Source organism: Chlorocebus sabaeus, chromosome 20, assembly GCF_047675955.1.
Source record: "Chlorocebus sabaeus isolate Y175 chromosome 20, mChlSab1.0.hap1, whole genome shotgun sequence".
Lineage (NCBI taxonomy): Eukaryota > Metazoa > Chordata > Mammalia > Primates > Cercopithecidae > Chlorocebus > Chlorocebus sabaeus.
The window spans coordinates 120,602,436-120,622,130 of NC_132923.1; the positions used below are offsets into that span (position 1 = coordinate 120,602,436).

Consider the following 19,695-nt stretch of genomic DNA (forward strand, 5'->3'; position numbering starts at 1 on the left):
GGGCGACAGAGCGAAACTCCGCCTCAAAAAAAAAAAAAAAAAAAAATACAAAAAGTTAGCTGGGCATGGTGATGCGCACCCGTAGTCCCAGCTACTCAGGAGGCTGAGGCAGGAGAATTGCTTGAGCCTGGGAGGTGGAGGTTGCAGTGAGCCAAGATCATGCCACTGCACTAGCCTGGGTGACAGAGTGAGACTCCGTCTCAGAAAAAAAAAGAAAAGAAATAAATTAAAAAAATAAAAATAAGGCCAGGCGTTGTGGCTCACCCCTGTAATCCCAGCACTTTGGGAGGCCGAGGCGGGCGGATCACCTGAAGTCAGGAGTTGGTGACCAGCCTGGCCAACATAGTGAAACTCTGTCTCTACTAAAAATACAAAAAATTAGTCAGGCGTGGTGGCAGACGCCTGTAGTCCCAGCTACTCTGGAGGCTGAGGCAGGAGAATGGCGTGAACCCAGGAGGCGGGGCTCACAGTGAGCAGAGATCACGCCACTGCACTCTAGCCTGGGCCACAGAGTGAAACTCCATTTCAAAAAAAAACCAAAAACTACATTTGGCAAATAGCAAATTGGTTGAACCCAGGAGGCGGAGGTTGCAGTGAGTCGAGTTGGTGCCACTGCACTCTAGTCTGGGTGACAGAGCAAGACTCTGTTTCAAAAAATAAATAAATAAATAAATAAAAATAAGGAAATAAATAAATAAATAAAAACTACATTAGTTTGGTGCAGAAAGACTGGAAACTTGAAGTGGGGGCTTTCACGTTATAGGCAGATTTAAAAACTGTCTGATTGGCAATGAGTTGAAAGAGTTATAAATAGGCCTGGTGCGGTGGCACACGCCTGTAATCCCAGCACTTTGGGAGGCCGAGGCAAGTGGATTGCTTGAGCTCAGGAGTTTGAGACGAGCATGGGCAACATGGTGAACCCTGTGTCTACAACAAAATGGAAAAATTTGCCAGGCATGGTAGTGCCGGCCTGTAGTCCCAGCTACTCAGGAAGCTAAGGTAGGAGGACAGCTTGAGCCCCAAAGGCAGAGGTTGCAGCGAACCAAGAACTCATCACTAGACTCCAGCTTGGGCAACAGAGCCAGACCCTGTCTCAAAAAAAAAAAACAAAACTTATTATCAATAGAAATGAATGTCTGGGTTATGATAAGGGTTGTGGACATCAAAGTTTTATCATGCATGTGAAGCCTCCAGGTGGCAGGCAGGCTCCAGAGAGAATAGATTGTAAATGTTTCTCACCAGTCTTTTTTGTTGTTGTTGTTGTTGTTGTTGAGACAAGAGTCTCGCTTTGTCACCCAGACTGGAGTGCAGTGGCCGGATCTCAGCTCACTGCAAGCTCCGCCTCCCGGGTTCACGCCATTCTCCTGCCTCAGCCTCCCGAGTAGCTGGGACTACGGACGCCCGCCACCTCGCCCGGCTAGGTTTTTGTATTTTTTAGTAGAGACGGGGTTTCACCGTGTTAGCTAGGATGGTCTCGATCTCCTGACCTTGTGATCTGCCCGTCTCAGCCTCCCAAAGTGCTGGGATTACAGGCTTGAGCCACCGCGCCCGGCCTCTTACCAGTCTTAAGGTCTGTTGTGTTGATGTCAATGCTGGAGGGTGTAATGAGGCATGTCTTATGTCCCGCTTCCTGTCATGGCCTGAACCAGTCGCAGGTTGGTTACATTTTAGACTGCCCTGGCCTAGGAGGAAGTCCAATCGGATGGTTTTGCGGGGGGGACCTTAGATTTTTTTTTTTTTTGGCTTACAGAGTTTAGATGGAAGCCTTTGACTCTGTATCTGGCATTTCCTTAGACCATCTGCTGTAGGACTGGGCTCATGAAGGTTCTCACCTACACACCAGCTTGCTCCCTTGAGAAGGTGGACTTTGCTGGATCCTATCCCTTGGTGATAGCCAGTAGGAAGTAAAGGAGCTTGGGAACCAGTCATGCCTGAGTTTAAATCCTCTTTCCCGCGCCGCCCACCTTCACTGCTAGGTGTGTGACTCTGGTCAAATAACTGATCGTTTTCTGTACCTCAGTTTCCTCATCTTAAAAGCAGAGCTAGTAAGAACTCACACAGTGGTTGCTACGAGGCTACAGTTAAGGGAGGCTTCTCTTGCACACCTCAGGCAGAGTTTCCCTCCCCTTGGCAATATCCATGGGCACTTACATCGGCCACAGCCCTCTGTACTCATCGGGCCCTCGGGGTAGAAGTGAGTTAATTCCTGGCTAAACTTTAGTCTCAAACCACTGGAAAAACCACCCAGTTGCCCCAGACAGTTCAGCGGAGGGTGGGTGCGGCTATGAGGTCAACGCTAGAGACGCGGCGAAGGCGGGTGCGGAAGCCTGGCTACCACCGCCTTACACCTTCCAGAGAACCTCAGTCTGTGACCACGGCCCTTCTCAATATGGCGCCGCTCCCTGGCCGCCCCGCGACAGCCCGCCGCGCTGACGTGAGTGCGCGCGCGTGTCCTCCGCGCCCGCCCCGGCGCATGCGCGCTCTGTGCTGTCTTCTCCCGGCCTGAGCAGCAGCAGCTGCGGCGGCGGCGGCGGTGGCGTTTGAGTGGAGGAAGATGGCGGCTCCGGGCGGCTCGGGGTCCCGTCAGCTGTGAGGAGCCCCGAGCACCGCTGTCGCGGCCTGAGGCAGAGCGCCTCTGCTCTGGCCCTGTCCCTGGCTCCCTCATTACCTTCGCCAGCGGAGCGAACCCGAGAGCGTGGAGCGGGCTGGGCCAGGTGAGGCCTCTCCTCCCCGGGCCGCGGTGGGGATCCGGCGCCTCATGCCCTTTATGCCGGGGACTGGCAAGGGGCAGCGGGCGCCCGGGGTCTGGCGCAGGCCCCGTATCCCGCGCGGGGGTCGGTCCTGGTTGGGCAGGGTGCCTTGCTATCGCCGTCCTCGAGTGAGGCGAGGAGGAGAGGTCCTTTCCAGCCAGCCTTTTGGTCGGGAGCGAACCCACCCCCTCTCCTCAGCAGGGTGGTTCTTGTCCCCTCACCCAGGCAGTGAAGGGGTCTGTGGCCTGGGCAAGGATGGCTTTAGGGTGTCAGATAATCCTTTCATTCCTCCTCCGAACCTTTCACTCCTATGCGAGAGGGGAGCCGGGGGTCGGGTGCGCATCAAAATTGGGGCTGCGGCTAGGGGCCAGCATCTCTGAACCTGCAGCTGCAAAGGGATAATTTTGAAATTGGTTTACGTTAAATAAAACACAAAAGGCCTTTCCTATCCCCTAGCTTGCTGCGTGTTCCCCTAGAGAAATGGGAACTGCGGATCTCCTTGCTTGAGACAGCAATCCATGCTGTGAATGTGGAAGGCTTCTCTTGGCGAGAATTGTGTGTGCAAAGGGAACGGTGGAGGGTGGGAACGAATTTGTAAGCGAAGAGGAAACGATTGTGAGATCTTGATGGTCGCTGCAGAGTAACTTCAGCGCTGAGTTCGTTTGAAAGCTTCGGATTGTTAAGATTCAGAATAATCAATTGTTTTGTCTGTTAAATCTCCCAACTTCTATTAGGAAAATAAAAGCTTCATTTCTTAATTGCCAGCGTCTTTGAATTTTTCTGTGGTGGGTTTCTGATCGATCTAGATGAAAATTCTGATACATTACCAGTTCATACTTGCTGGCAGCGACATTGTAACTATGTTGTTCCTTTTTGAGAACAACTTTTGTTGTTGTTTAAATGCTAATTGGGAGACTTCGATTGTGTTTCTGTCATGTAGGGAAGTCGGTTTGAAGCCTTGTGGTCTCTTCCTTGAGGAATGATGACTTCATTGGACTTGCATGGGGAATTGTTGAGGTATTTGCTTTTGCTTGGATACACGAAAATACCTTTTGTAACAAATTGGCTTTACTTGTACTTAAGAATGATGACATCATGGATTTAAAGAGACAAGGAAAATTTGGAGGAAGTACCATCATTTAGAATTGAACATTTAGAATTAAGTCTGTAGCTCTCATGGCCATTAGTGATGCTGTGTTAAATTGCTAACTTTCAGCGTATTCATGTGTGTAATCTGATTGGATGTCTTTTCTATTGTATGTTGTCATTTTATACCCAGTAACTGTTTGCTTTTGACAAGCCAATATAAATACATGATTCAATCTACATTGATCCATAGGCATGTGGCGTATCTTAAAAAGCTTTTCACTGTTAAAATGACAACTGTTTTAGGTTATTATTTGACCATTTTTCTTTTTTTTTTTTTTTTTGGTAGTCTCTCACTCTGTCACCCAGGCTGGAGTGCAGTGGCACAATCTCGGCTCGCTGCAATCTCCATCCCCTGGGTTTAGCCATTCTCCTGCCTCAGCCTCCTGAGAAGCTGGGATTACAGGCGTGCGCCACCACGCTCGGCTAATTTTTTTTTTTTAATTTTCGTAGAGATGGGGTTTCACCATGTTGCCCAGGCTGATCTCAAACTTCTGGTGTCAAGCGATACCCTGCCCCACCCCAGGCTTGAGCCACTGCGCCCAGCCACCTTTTCTATTTTTAAATCAAAGACTTTCCATAGAAATTTGTCGATTTTCTTAGTGTCTTTGCTAAAGATGTAAATCTGAACCAGCAGCTTCTCTGTGGTAGAAAATTGGAGAGTTACTTTGCATATCAATTTGCTAATAAAGAGTCATGAAATTAATGCAGTAAAACATCCTGGTGGCTCATCATTATGCTTCTTGGCATAATATTTTGCACTGTTATGCTAAATCATCATCAGGTATTGATGCAACTTCATGACATCCATGACATCACTTGCTCTCCAGATTTTGACTTTTGCAATTCCTTACCTTAGTTACAAAAAGAACAGGATCAGAAAAAAATAACTTAGGATGCTTCTTTTTGTGTGATTTCTAGAAGGGTCTTTAATAATAGCTTTATGTAGTTTAAACCCTTAGTAAGATTCAGAGCAGGGTGAGTCCTACCTATTATGGAGAGCAAGCAAAGAAAATGCTAGCAAAACATCTGAGTTTTATGAGAATACTGAGGTCCCAAGGAGAAGCTATCTCAAAGATGAACAAATATATAATTATCTTTGTGATTTCAGGATTGTTTTAGTCATTGAATTAACTCTTTTTGAGACGTAGTTTTGCTCTTGTTTCCCAGGCTGGAGTGCAATGATGTTGCTCACTGCAACCTCCACCTCCCAGGTTCAAGTGATTCTTTTGCCTCAGCCTCCTGAGTAGCTGGGATTGCAGATGCCCGCCACCACGCCCAGCTAATTTTTTGTATTTTTAGTAGAGACAGGGTTTCACTACATTGGCCAGGCTGGTCTCGAACTCCTGACCTCAGGCGATCCACCTGCTTCAGCCCCTCAAAGTGCTGGGATTGCAGACGTGAGCCACTGTGCCCAACCTTGAATTAATTCTTTATAAAATCAAAAGCCATTTGATTAAATAAAGCCCTTCCCATGATAGCGTGGATCAAAACAGATAGTGTTTCGAAAGTGCTTTGTAAAATGTAAAATAAAATGTAAATATAAAATTGATTATTCCTATTTATGAACCACCTACTGAGGGCCCTCCATATGGCAGGCATTTTGGGAAGTAGGTACTAATTTAAGACAGCTTTTGGTCTGGAGTTGCATACAGTATGGCTGGGGAGCCAGACAAGGAAACCCGTTAAGTGCTATGTAGTCTAAGAAGTGCACTGAATCCAACCAAGAGAGTCAAGGAAGGCTTCTCAGAGCAGGGATGGCTTTTCCCCAGCCTTTCCTTTTATTCTGCAGAGCCTGCCTTTAGTGAGTGACTTGCTTTTTATAAAAACTTAAAAAAAATTATGTCATGAGTTCTTTTCCCCTTTTATTCATTCACTGTCATGATACTTCCCACACAGTATGCCCCAGTTATGGCTTCTGCATTCTCAAAAATCCAGCCATGTTGGGAAAACCTTTCTATATGAGTCATACACACAGGCAACAAACAAATACTGCAGCTGCAATTAAAATATCTCAGATTACTAAGTGGTGACAACTTTAGAGTGATGGTGCTTTTTTGTTTTTGTTTTGTAAACTAGTACAAGAGGTACTGTGTTTTTAATTTAATGACAATTAATACAGCAAATATTTAATTGTTATTCCTTACAATGTTGATTATAGGTGGTTGTTAGTACTGTCTCCTTTTTCCCAACAATAAATAAGATGATCTTAATTTCTTTTTGATTGAAGGTGACTTAAAGCTTAAGTGAGAATTACACCAAACTTTTTTTTTTCTTTTTTTTGTTTTTGATTTTGTTTTGAGACCGAGTCTTGTTCTATCGCCCAGGCTGGAGTGCAGCGGCGCAATCTCTGCTCACTGCAACCTCCACCTCCCGGGTTCAAGTGATTCTTCTGCCTCAGCCTCCCAAGTAGCTGGGAGTACAGGCGCCTGCCCCACGCCTGGCTAATTTTTGTAGTTTTTTTTTAGTAGAGACAGGGTTTCACCATATTGGCCAGGCTGGTCTTGAACTCCTGACCATATGATCCATTCTTTTTTTCCCTTACACAAAAAGTTTTCCTACTGTATACACTGCTCAGCATCTTGGTCTTTTCACCTAAAATATTTTGGAGATCATTCCGTATTGGAATAGAGGTAATCCTTATTCATTTCCACAGCTACACAGTGAGGATGTACCAGAGTTTATTCAACTGGTCTGTTTTTGATGGACATTAGTAAATAATGCTTTACTGCTGATCTTTTATAAATAAATTTTGGTATGGTGCAATAGAAGTATTGGGCTGAAAGACAAAAGATACAATTTCTATTTTTGCTACTCATTAGCTGTATGATTTAGGTTTTCTGACCTCAGTTTCCTCATTTGTGAAATAAGGGTTCAATTGCTCTATAATTTAAGATCTCCTGCTATACTATTTTGTATTTTTCTGCAAGTTTTATTAACCATGTTTTACACCTATTGCTCAGTAAAGTGTATAAAGCATTATAAGAAAATCATAAACGAGAACATAAGGTTAAGTTTTAGAAGTCCTACTGAGGGTTGGCCGGGCGCGGTGGCTCACACCTGTAATCCCAGCACTTTGGGAGGCCGAGGTGGGTGGATCACTTGAGGTCAGGAGTTTGAGACCAGCCTGGTCAACATGGTGAAACCCCATCTCTACTAAAAATACAAAAAATTAGGTGGGCGGGGTGGGCGCCTGTAATCCCCGCTCCTCAGGAGTCTGAGGCAGGAGAATTGCCTGAACCTGGGAAAGGCGGAGGTTGCAGTGAGCCGAGATCGCACCATTGCACTCTAGCCTAGGCAACAAGAGTGAAACTCCGTCTCAAAAAAAAAAAAAAAAAAAAAAAAGGAAATACTACCGAAAGTTTTCTGAATTTGGATCTGTAGTGCTTGTTGATAGATTTAAGATTTCTGCTTTCATGCCTATTTTTCTGAAACAATCTCCAGGAAATCTACCTGCTAGGTGATTTTTAATTTTTTTAAATTTACTTTTAAAATGTTTTCTTGAGACAGGGTCTTGCTTTGCCACGCAGGCTGGAGCACAGTGGTATAATCATGGCTCACTGCAGCCTGGATATCCCGGGCTTAAGTGATCCTATACCTCAGCCTCACAAGTAGCTGGGACTACAGGTGTGAGCCAGCGTGCTTGGCCAGGTGATTTTTATGATCAGGCGAGCTTGTGAAGCAAAGATTTACTTCGTGTGCACATACATCACTGTCCTTTAGGTTTCCTGGGGATAAGATATAATCAAGACATTATCTGCCTTTCGTAAATTCATAATCTGTTCCAGCTGTGCAGGTATTAATAAAAAATGTATAATCTGGTTATGGAGAAAATTTACATAAAAACATAACTATGGCTGGGCATGGTGCCTCACGCCTGTAATCCCAGCACTTTGGGTGGCCGAGGCGGGTGGATTATGAGGTCAAGAGATCAAGACCATCCTAGCCAACATGGTGAAACCTCGCCTCTACTAAAAATACAAAAATTAGCTGGGTGTGGTGGCACGTGCCTGTAGTCCCAGCTACTCAGGAGGCTGAGGCAGGAGAATCATTTGAACCTGGGAGGCGGAGGTTGCAGTGAGCCAAGATCATGCCATTGCACTCCAGCCTGGCAACACAGTGAGACTCCATCTCAAAAAACAAACAAAACTATAACAATATGAAATAGTATGAAACTGGGTCAGTAAGTAATGGTATAGATGGACTTCTGGAAATGATTAATGTGGAATGGAGTAGAAAATGACTTGTAATGGAAGGAGGTACTCTCCTCTGGTCTAGAGAAATGAGTGTTTAGGAGGCAGAAGCAGGAAGGCATTCCTTTGCCCTGACCACCACTAGAAAAACGATAAATGACCGCTGGGCAGGGTGGCTTAGCCTGTAATCCCAGCCCTTTGGGAGGCTGAGATGGGCAAATCGCTTGAGGTTGGGAGTTTGAGACCAGCCTGGCCAACATGGTGAAACCCCGTCTCTACTAAAACTACAAAAATTAGCTGGGGGTGATGGTGCACACCTGTAATCCCAGCTACTCAGGAGGCTGAGGCAGGAGAATTGCTTGAACTCGGGAGGCGGAGGTTGCAGTGAGCCAAGATTGTGCCACTGCACTTCAGCCTGGGCAAAAGAGCAAAACACTGTGTCAAAAAAAAAAAAAAGAAAAGAAAAAAGACAAATGGAAATAAAACGTTCCATTACATCACAGCATCTTGTTAAAATGTATTATGTTCTTTGCAGAATATTTTTGTTTATCAGTGGGGAAGCTGGCTTTATATGCCACCCGAGAGATTTGATAGGAGAATTGTGGGATTATAAAGTACTTTGAATTCCTCTTGAAACACTATTTTTTACCATGCTTCTGGTCTGCTCACATTTAGTGAATTCCTGGAGACTGCAGAATAATCTCTAGATTGATGAGGCAAGAGGCTAGAGTCAGAACAGTTAGGTAGGTGTCTACTATTGTAGTTCAAGTGTGGATGACAATGACCAGCATCAAAGCAGGGGGATAACAATAAAAGGTAGGACATTTTGAAGAAAGAGCTAATAGAGGAAAGTGAAAGTCTATATCCATATATCCAAGACAAGATGTCAGGCAATGTTGTTATTCTTTTTTTTTTTTTTTTTGGAGATAGGGCCCATGCTCTGTTCCTCAGGCTGGAGTGCAAGGCTCACTGCAGCTTCAACCTCAGTGCTCAAGTGATCCTCCCTCCTTGGCCTCCTACGTCTCAGTCTCACACCTGAGACTACAGGCATGAGCCACTGTGTCTGGTCTATTCTTTTTTTTTTTGAGATGGAGTCTCGCTCTTTTACCCATGCTGGAGTACAGTGGCATGATCTCTGCTCACTGCAACCTCTGCCTCCTGGGTTCAAGCAATTCTCCTGCCTCAGCCTCCCGAGTAGCTGAAATTACAGATGCCTGCCACCATGCCCAGCTAATTTTTGTGTTTTTGGTAGAGACGGGGTTTCACCGTGTCGGGCAGGCTGGTTTTGAACTCCTGACCTCAGGTGATCTGCCCACCTTGGCCTCCCAAAGTGCTAGGATTGCAGGCATGAGCCACTGTGCCCGGCCTGGCCTATTATTCTTTTGAGGGTGGTTTAAAGTTAATTGCAATGACTGATTTATACTCTCTCTTAAAAAGAATAAATGGAGTCATATGATTGGGTTCAAATCTGGTTCTGTATAATCATGGGCACGTTAATTTATCTGAGCCTCAATTATCCTCATCTTATAAAACAGGATTGATAATATGTTTCTCATAGAGTTGAGGTAAAGATTAAATGAAATAAGGCACCTGGCACATACTCCCAATACCTGTTGTTTCCATTTTCTCATCTAGTGTTGACATCAGCTACATTTTAGTGGTTACTTAGGACCTTGATACTCAAGGTCCACAAACTGGCAGTGCTGGCATCATCAAGGTGAGAATGCAGAATGTCAAGTTCCACCCAAGGCTTACTGAATCTGAATCTATAAACTAGATTCACATTAAAATTTGATAAGCATTGGAACCTTAGGAGATTTTGAATGAGATTTCCTCCTTTTCCTCTTTTCATCGTGAGAGTACCTAATGATTTGGTTGTTCTTTTATCTTTGGACAGTTGTTTTGGTGTGCACTCTTAGCTGAAACTATTTTAGATAAAATATGTGCACATGTGTTTGGAAAGACAGTCCAATTGCTGAAATGTTTATATGTATTATTATTTTTGAGACAGGGTTTCCCGCTCTTATTGCCCAGACTAAAGTGCATTGGCGTGATCTCTGCTCACCACAACCTCCACCTCCCAGGTTCAAGTGATTCTCCTGCCTCAGCCTCCCAAGTAGCTGTTATTACAGGCACTTGCTACCATACCCGGCTATTTTTTCTATTTATTAGTAGAGACAGGGTTTCACCATGTTGGCCAGGCTGGTCTTGAACTCCTGACCTCAGGTGATTCACCCACCTTGGCCTCCCAAAGTGTTGGGATTACAGATGTGAGCCACCGCACCCACCCCAGACATCCTTCTATGAATATGTCCAAATTAAACCTTGGCAAAGCTAGGGATGGTGGCTCATGCCTGTAATCCCAGCACTTTGGGAGGCTGAGGCAGGTGGATTGCTTGAGGTCAGGAGTTTGAGACCAACCTAACCAACGTGGTGAAACCCCTCTCTACTAAAAATGCAAAACTTAGCCAGGTGTGGTGATGTGCGCTTGTAATCCCAGCTACTCAGGAGGCTGAGGCAAGAGAATTGCTTTAACCCAGGAGGTAGAGGTTGCAATGAGCCAAGATCACACCACTGCTCTCCAGCCTGGGCGACAGAGCTAGACTACATCTCCAAAAAAAAAAAAAAAAAAGCAACAAGAACAAAGAATCATAGAGGTGGGAAGAGAGAATGTTACGATCATTTGGCTGAAGGAGAGAGGAATAGACCAGAGTGAGGAGAGGCACACAAAAAGTGAGATTAGGCCAGACGCGGTGGCTCATGCCTGTAATCCCAACACTTTGGGAGGCTGAGGCAGGCAGGTCAGCTGAGGTCAGGAGTTCAAGACCAGCCTGGCCAACATGGTGAAACCCCATCTCTACTAAAAACAGAAAAATTAGCTGGGCATGGTGGCGGGAGCCTGTAATCCCAGCTACTCGGGAGGCTGAGGCAGGAGAACCGCTTGAACCTGGGAGGTGTTCAGTGAGGTTGCAGTGAGCCGAGATCGCACCATTGTACTCCAGCCTGGGCAACAAGAGTGAAACTCCGTATCAAAAACAAAACAAGACAAAACTTGAATTTTCAAGAATAGGCATTAAAACAGTCAAAGGTTTTTTTTTTCCTTGGTGCAACGGAGTCTCACAGTGTCACCTGGGCTGGAATGCAATGGCGTGATCTTGGCTCACTGCAACCTCCGCCTCCCAGGTTCAAGCGGTTCTCCTGCCTCAGCCTCTTTAGTAGCTGGGATTACAGGTGCCCACCACCACGCCCAGCTAATTTTTTGTATTTTTAGTAGAGACAGGGTTTCACCATGTTGGCCAGGCTGGTCTCAAACTCCTGACCTCAGGTGATCCACCCACCTCAGCCTCCCAAAGTGGTAGGATTACAGGTGTGAGCCACTGTGCTTGGCCCAGTCAAAAGTTTTTGACCCAGATTTGCATCATGAAGTTTAATACTACAGCAAAATTAAGAATAGATTGAAGAAGGAAGAAGGAAGGAAGTGGGAAACCAGCTAATTCTCTCTGTTGCGACAGATTAGTTAAGAAGGGATATGAGCCGGGGGCATGGTGTCTCACACCTGTAATTCCAGCACTTTTGGATGCCAAGACAGGAGGATCACTTGAGCCCAGGAGTTTGACCAGCTTGGGTGATGTGGCAAAACCCTGGCTTTACAAAATAAAAAAAATTAGCTGGATTTGGTGGTGTGTTCCTGGACTCCCAGCTTCTTGGGAGGTTGAGGCAGGAGGAGTGATCCCGGGTGGACTCCTGGCCTCAAACAATCCTCCCACCTCAGAGTCCTGAGTCGCTGGGATTAGAGACACAAGCCATCATGTCGGTCATTTTATTTATTTTCTTTTCTCTTTTTTTTTTTTTTTGAGACAGAGCCACCAAGCCTGGCTAATTTTTTTTTGTACAGACAAGGTTTTATTGTGTTGCCAAGGATGGTGTTGAACTCCTGGGCTCAAGCTATTCGCTCACCTTGGCTTCCCACAGTGCTGGGATTACAGGAGTGAGCCACTGCATGTGGCCATTATTAAAATAGTTTTTTCTTCCTGATACTATCTTAGGATCACTGTTTACCCTTCTAAAACTCCATTTAATTTGTATTTGCTTTAAGGAATTTCAATGTTTAAGAATAAAAGAACTTTGAATGTTTTTGCATACCTGTTTGCTTGTATGAGTCATCTTCATGTACTATTTAGCATTTCTCCTATTTGGGGTTCTGATTTGTAGTTTGCAGCATTAGGAAGTAACAGAGAACTGGATAACTCATAACAACCTTGGTATTATCTTTTGTATGATAATGTTATTGTGTTGTTGGGAATTCTGTTAAGTGTATGTCAGTTTAATTTTAGTTTGTAAACTGATACAGACTAGTAAACATGAAGCAATGAAATTATATTCTTAGTTGTGGGTTATTTTAAACTTTATTGAAAAGTGGACTGTTTAAAATAGACCATATCATTGGCCTTTTGCTCCAAGTGCCAGAGAGGTGTTCTCAGGGCATTAGTCTTATCTGTAGAATCAGTCTTAAATGAAGTAAACACTTTTGTCTTCCCCATATTTGTGTCTGGTAGCTGAATTTCATATTATAAGCTATCTTTGAATATATTTGTATTCTGCACAGTCATCACTTGTTTTCATAGAAATGGTATAGAACATAGCCTTTTGAAGTTTCTGATGGATTATTACTTTTACCATACAGTTGATATAGTATGCAAAATCAATTTTCCTGATATCATAGCAAATTTATAGAAGGTCAGCGATGGAAGTTAGTTTTCTGGATTCCATCCCTTTAAATGCTGACTCTTAAAATTGAACTAGTATTAACTGTTTTCACTACCCATCTGAAATACAGTATGATTCAACACACATAAGAAGACAGTTGGTACTGGCAATTTTCACATTTCTGGACACCACATCTTAAAGCATATTTTCCTTAAAGGAAACTCGTGGCTGTGCATTTTTGCATCTTGATTGCTTTAGTGCTGTTGTGACTTTATTGGAACCATAGCAATGAGAAGTAAATTGTAGGTTTTATTTTTTCATACTTCAATTAATTTTTTTTTTTTTAAGACATGGTCTTACACTGTTACAGGCTGGAGTGCAGTGGTACAATCTTCAAGTGATCTTCCCACCTCAGCCACCCACATAGCTGGGACTACAGGTGCACACCACCATACCTGGCATTTTTTTTTTTTCTTCTTGGAGATGGGGGTCTCAGTATTTTGCCCCGGCTGGTCTTGAACTCATGGCCTCAAGCGATCCTCTGGTGTCAGTCTTCTGAGTTGCTGTGATAATAGGCATGAGCCACCACTCCTGGCTCTTAATGTGGGTTTTAATTAGGCAAGTGGTTAATAAGCAAAATTGTAACTTATGAAGTGGTGAAAAGTAGAAACTATCTGTAGTATTTATCTAATGTTGGCTAAGGTCTTGTAGGCCACCTCACTCAACAAATATTTATATAACTTTGAGATAATGAAGATACTGTACAAAATAAATAGAAGGTCAGAGGAATACTTAATTGGCTGGAGGGAATAGGAGAACCTCAAGAAGAGGTAACTCTTATGTAACAGAGTAGGAATTTGTCCTACTGGCAAGTACAAGTATGGTATTTCAGCAAGAGGGGATGGCCAGCAAGAGCAGAGACCAGAAATGAGAAAGGAGTTTAAGGTATTTCACAAACAAGTACTTCAGATGACTGAATTGAAATCTGTTGGAAAAAGCCATTACTCTTCTCATTGTTAAATTCATGACATGCTTTGGTCACTATTGCCTGATAATTTTATTCATTTTATCAAAAATATTCATCAGTCAAAGCCAGGCACAGTGGCTCACACCCGTAATCCCAGCACTTTGGGAGGCTGAGGCAGGCAGATGACTTGAGGTCGAGAGTTCTAGACCAACTTGACCAACATGGTGAAACCCTATCTCTACTAAAAGTACAACAATTAGCTGGGCATGGTGGCACATGTCTGTAATTCCAGCTACTCAGCAGCTTGAGGCAGGAGAATCACTTGAACTCTAGAGACGGGGGTTGCAGTGAGCTGAGTTTGTGCCACTGCACTCTAGCCTAGGTGACAGAACGAGAGACTCCATCTCAAAAAAAAAAAAAGAAATTCATTAGTTGAAACATTGTTGACAGGAGTAGTTAAACCAAATAAGATTTATTTTTCAGGGTCCAGGAGAATAACTTTATTTGCTTACTAAATCCCAATATAGCAATGTCATTTATTAAATCTTTTCATCAATTCCATAAGCATTCTTTTTTTGGAGAATAATAGATATATTTAATCTTCCTTCATTTATCTATGGCAATGGTAATAATAACAATGTGCCTTCCTTCTGTGTTGCAGCAATTTAAAAATTTTAAGCTATAAATTTTAAGTGCAAGCAAAGCTCTCAGTGTGTGTGATTAAATTTATTGAAGGTGGCAAAGAGGGAATTACATTTTTATTTCACTTGTTTTTCCCTGTCCTAAATCTGTTATCCCAGAATGAAGAAATATGCTGTATCAGAAGTGACTAAAGCCGGGCGCGGTGGCTCAAGCCTGTAATCCCAGCACTTTGGGAGGCCGAGACGGGCGGATCACGAGGTCAGGAGATCGAAACCATCCTGGCTAACTCGGTGAAACCCCGTCTCTACTAAAAAAAAAAAAAAATACAAAAAAACTGGCCGGGCGTGGTGGCGGGCGCCTGTAGTCCCAGCTACTCGGGAGGCTGAGGCAGGAGAATGGCGAGAACCCGGGAGGCGGAGCTTGCAGTGAGCTGAGATCCGGCCACTGCACTCCAGCCTGGGCGACAGAGCAAGACTCCGTCTCAAAAAAAAAAAAAAAAAAAAAAGTGACTAAATATTAGCGTTAATGAGATATAACCAGCAACTGATATAATATACTTTTTCTTTTTTTTTTTGGAGATGGAGTTTTGCTCTTGTTGCCCAGGCTGGAGTGCAATGGCGCCATCTTGGTTCAACACAACCTCCACCTCGCGGGTTCAAGCGATTCTCCTGCCTCAGCCTCCCAAGTAGCTGGGATTACACACATGTACCACCATGCCTGACTAATTCTGTATTTTTAGTAGAGACGGGGTTTCTCCATGTTGGTCAGGCTGATCTCGAACTCCTGACCTCAGGTGATCTGCCCGCCTCAGCCTCCCAAAGGGCTGGGATTACAGGTGTGAGCCACCACACTCGGCTGCATTTTTTTTTTTTTTTTTTTTTTTGAGACTGAGTCTTGCTCTGTTGCCCTCTAGTGCAATCTCAGCTCACTGAAACCTCCGCTTCCCTGATTCAAGTGAAAATCCTGCCTCAGCCTCCTGAGTAGCTGGGATTATAGGTGCCCACCACCATGCTGGACTAATTTTTGTATTTTTAGTAGAGAAAGGGTTTCACCATATTGGCCAGGCTGGTCTTGAACCCCTAACCTCAGGTGATCCATCTGCCTTGGCCTCCCAAAGTGCTGGGATTACAGGCGTGAGCCATCGCACCCGGCCGGTTTTTACTTTTGTTTTGTTTTTTTTTTTTGTTTTTTGTTTGTTGTTGTTGTTTGAGACGGAGTCTCGCTCTGTCACCCAGGATGGAGTGCAGTGGCGCGATCTCTGCTTACTGCAAGCTCCACCTCCTGGGTTCATGTCGTTCTCCTGCCTCAGCCTCACGAGTAGCTGGGAGCACATGAGCCTGCCACCATGCGTGGCTAATTTTTTGTATTTTTAGTGGAGACAAGGTTTCACCATAGCCAGGATGGTCTCGAACTCCTGACCTCAGGTGATCTGCCCGCTCAGCCTCCCAAAGTGCTGGGATTACAGGTGTGAGCCACCGCACCCAGTCCAGTTTTTACTTTTTAATTAAATTATTATTATTATTTGTTTTTGAGATGGAGTCTCACTCTGTCACCAGGCCAGAGTACAGTGGCGCTGTCTCGGCTCACTGCAACCTTCGCCTCCTAGTTCAAGCGATTCTCCTGCATCAGCCTCCCAAGTAGCTGGGGACTACAGGCACACGCCACCACACCCAGCTAATTTTTGTATTTTTATTTTATTTTATTTTATTTTTGAGACAGAGTCTTGCTCTTGTTGCTCAGGCTGGAATGCAATGGTGGGATCTTGGCTCACTGCAACCTCCACCTCCGGAGTTCAAGTGATTCTCCTGCCTCAGCCTCCCAAGTAGCTGGGATTACAGGTGCCCACCACCATGCCCAGCTAATATTTTGTGTCTTTAGTAGAGATGGGGTTTCACAATGTTGGCCAGGCTGGTCTCGAACTCCTGATGTCAGGTGATTCACCTTCCTCAGTCTCCCAAAGTGCTGGGATTACAGGTGTGAGCCACCGCACCCAGCCAATTTTTGTATTTTTAGTAGAGACAGGTTTTCACCATGTTGGCCAGGATGGTCGAAATCTGTTGACCTTGTAATCTGCCCGCCTTGACCTCCCAAAGTGCTGGGATTACAGGTGTGAGCCACCGTGCCTGGCCAAATTAATTAATTTTTGTGGGGGACAGGAGCTCACTCTGTCACACAGGCTGGAGTGCAGTACTACATAGCTCCCTGTAGCCTCCACCTCTTGGACTCAAGCCATCCTTCCACCCTAGCCCCCCAAGTAGCTGCCACCACACCCAGCTAATTTTTAAAATTTTTTTGTAGAAACGGGGCCTAGTCTGTGTTGCCCCGGCTGGTCTTGAACTCCTGGGCTCAAGTGATCCTCCCATCTTGGCCTCTCAGAGTGCTGGGAATACAGGCATGAGCCCCTGTACCCTGCCTACTTTAAATTTTTAACCTTCATTTCCCCATTATGAATTTCCTGTCATAGATACACAGAAAGTTTTATTTACCCAAGGTATGCAGGAATGAAATTACTTTCTATCCATTGTAAAACTAGCTTAGTGTCTAGCTACATTGTATGATGATAATATAATAACTTCACCTAGGTGGAGACAAGTTAGGAAGGTAGTGGAAATTATGCTCTACTGCTGGAAGTGAGAGGAAAACGTACATGCACAGATTATTTGGAAATCTGCAGGGGAGAGTCCCCTCTCCCCCCCACGCCGCCCCGAGACGGAGTCTTGCTCTGTTTCCCAGGCCGGAGTACAATGGCGAGATCTTGCCTCACTCCTGCCTCTGCCTCCTGGGTTCCAGTAATTCTGCCTCAGCCTCCCGAGTAGCTGGGCTTTCAGGTGTGTACCACCACACCCGGCTAATTTTTGTATTTTTAGTAAAGATGGGGTTTCACCATTTTGGCCAGGCTGGTCTCAAACTCCTGACCTCATGATCTGCCTCCCTTGGTCTCCCAAAATGCTAGGATTATAGGCATAAGCCACTGCACCCGGCCTTTTTTTTTTTTTTTTTTCTTTCTTAATCAGTTATATCAATATGAATTTATGGATATTCATTTTGTACTTTGGGATTCATTGATTGATTGGTTGATTAATTTAGAGATGGAGTCTCGCTCTGTCACCCATGTTGGAGGGCAGTGGTGTGATCTCGGGTCACTGCAGCCTCCGCCTCCCTGGTTCTAGCAGTTCTCCTGCCTCAGCCTCCCGAGTAGCTGGGACTACAGGTGCACACCACCACACCTGGCTAATTTTTTGTATTTTAGTAGAAACGGGGTTTCACCGTGTTGCCCAGGCTGGTCTCGAACTCCTGAGTGCAGGCACTCCACCCGCCTCAGTCTGCCAAAGTGTTAGGATTACCTGCATGAGCCACAGCACCTGGCCTCTACTTTGGGTTTTAATCCAATACCAATTTATTTTGTGGCCCAGCTGTTTCAGTTTTGACCATCAGGAGCTCTTTGATCAGTCTCCTTTGCCCCTTTTACACAATCCCATCAATTTTCTTTTGTTTTTAGGGCACTTCCTTACTTTGTGGCAGTACTGGATTCTCCAGACTCTTCTTATATGTTTCCTGTCCTTCTCCTGGATTCTGCCATTTCACCAAGGAGCCCTGGTTTATTTTATTGGAGAATGGCATTAGAAAGAACATCTGGGTGCTAGATATGCTTATTACTTGTAGGCCCTTTCAGTTAACAGAACAAGGTGGTAGATGAGTGTATACTAACACATGTATATACGTGTGTGTATGTATTATACAACAATTGTAAATATTTCTATATGTAACCATCTGTATCTATTTAAACATGAGTTCATCCTGTCTCCTACTCTAATCCATTATCACAGGATCATTCTATTCTCCTTCCTTGACTGTCTGTAAATTCCCACTCCAATAAGAAACTTAGGTCTAGCCATCTGCCAACTATTTACTTAATCGTTCAATACCAGTATACATATATGGCTAGATTAGTATTGCTAGCCTCTATTTTGTGAGAAACAACTTTGTCAAGTAGAGACTAGTGCTTATATGCAGTTTCTTTTGCCTTTATAGTCTTACAGATGCCCCTTGTTTCCAAAGTTACTTACGTTAACACCTTTTCCTCCACCCAAGGTGGTCTCATATATTTGTAATGTAGTTAGATTATTTTGTCATAATCTGGGATCCCCCAGCCTCCTAAATATGTGTTTTGTTTTGTTTTTTTAAATTACATCTATTAAATTTCACTCTTTGATGCTGTGGGTTTTGACAAATGTGGATTGTTAGCTTTGAGTCTTACTGGTTTTACAGAAAACCTTGGAATTTCTCATAGTGGCAATTGTCAGTATAAGCTAAGTGACTTGGATATGTCTATCATTTTGATTGTTTAAAACTTTTCTAGCTGGGTGTGGTGGATCCCCCCCCGCTCCGTAATCCCAACACTTTGGGAGACTGAGGCGGGTGGATCACTTGAGGTCAGGAGTTTGAGACCAGTCTGGCCAATATGGTGAAACCCAGTCTCTACTAAAAATATAGAAATTATCCGGATGTGGTGGTGTGTGTCTATAGTCTCAGCTACTTGGGAGGCAGAGGTAAGAGAATTGCTTGAACCCGGGAGGCAGAGGTGGCAGTGAGCCAAGATTGCACCTTTGCACTCCAGCCTGAGTGACAGAGTGAGACTCCGTCTTAAAAAACAAAACAAAAACTTTCCCATCTTAAAATAAAAGAGATCGTGTTTACTTTGCAGTAATTCATCCAGCTCTGCTCTTAGGATGGTCACTTTTCTGTGTTACTTGGATTTTAAAATGCTTTAAAGAATTGAATGGTTTGGGCAAAATACTTTAGGCTCTGTCTTTAACTCTGAATCTATTTATCTTTCTAATTTTGAACTCCTTTTAATGTTTTTCTTCTGGAACTTATCACAATTAAAAGTTAGCATTTTTGCTTTGTTTTGGTTTTTGGTTTTTCAGCTGGGCTCCTGACGGTATTGCAGATTTACATAAAAGTGTAATTATGCCTTTGCTTAAGATTTATTTTTATTTCAGTAAATTCGTCAATGAAGAAGGATAGATTTTATGCTCTACTCTCAACTAAGGTGAACTGTCTTACAGATGGCTTTGTGCTTATGGTCATAAGCAAGGCAATGTGAAAGTGTGGTTCAGTGAAGTCTTTCAACACTGAACACCTCAAGAGTATACTTTGCAACCAGAAGTGAGTCATTAACACCCCTCATCAGTAAGGGACTTTATGATCTTCATTCATCAAAAAATCACTGATATTGATAAGGTGTCTACTAATGTGCCAGACGTACAAAGATAAATATGGCTTAGTC

General features: G+C 44.1%; 1 protein-coding gene across 2 annotated transcripts in view; it reads left to right on the top strand.

Moving 5' to 3' along the window:
• Nucleotides 1-2,481: 2,481 nt before the first annotated feature.
• The window catches only part of FBXO42 (F-box protein 42), a 90,406-nt gene continuing 73,192 nt past the window's right edge, over nt 2,482-19,695 (top strand). The window contains exons 1-2 of one of the 2 annotated variants that reach the window (XM_007980372.3): nt 2,485-2,714; nt 3,691-3,767. The gene's annotated coding sequence lies outside the window, so the exon portion shown is untranslated. Of the gene's footprint in view, nt 2,715-3,690; nt 3,768-19,695 lie in introns of both variants that reach the window. The other variant, XM_007980371.3, reaches the window with a different exon arrangement.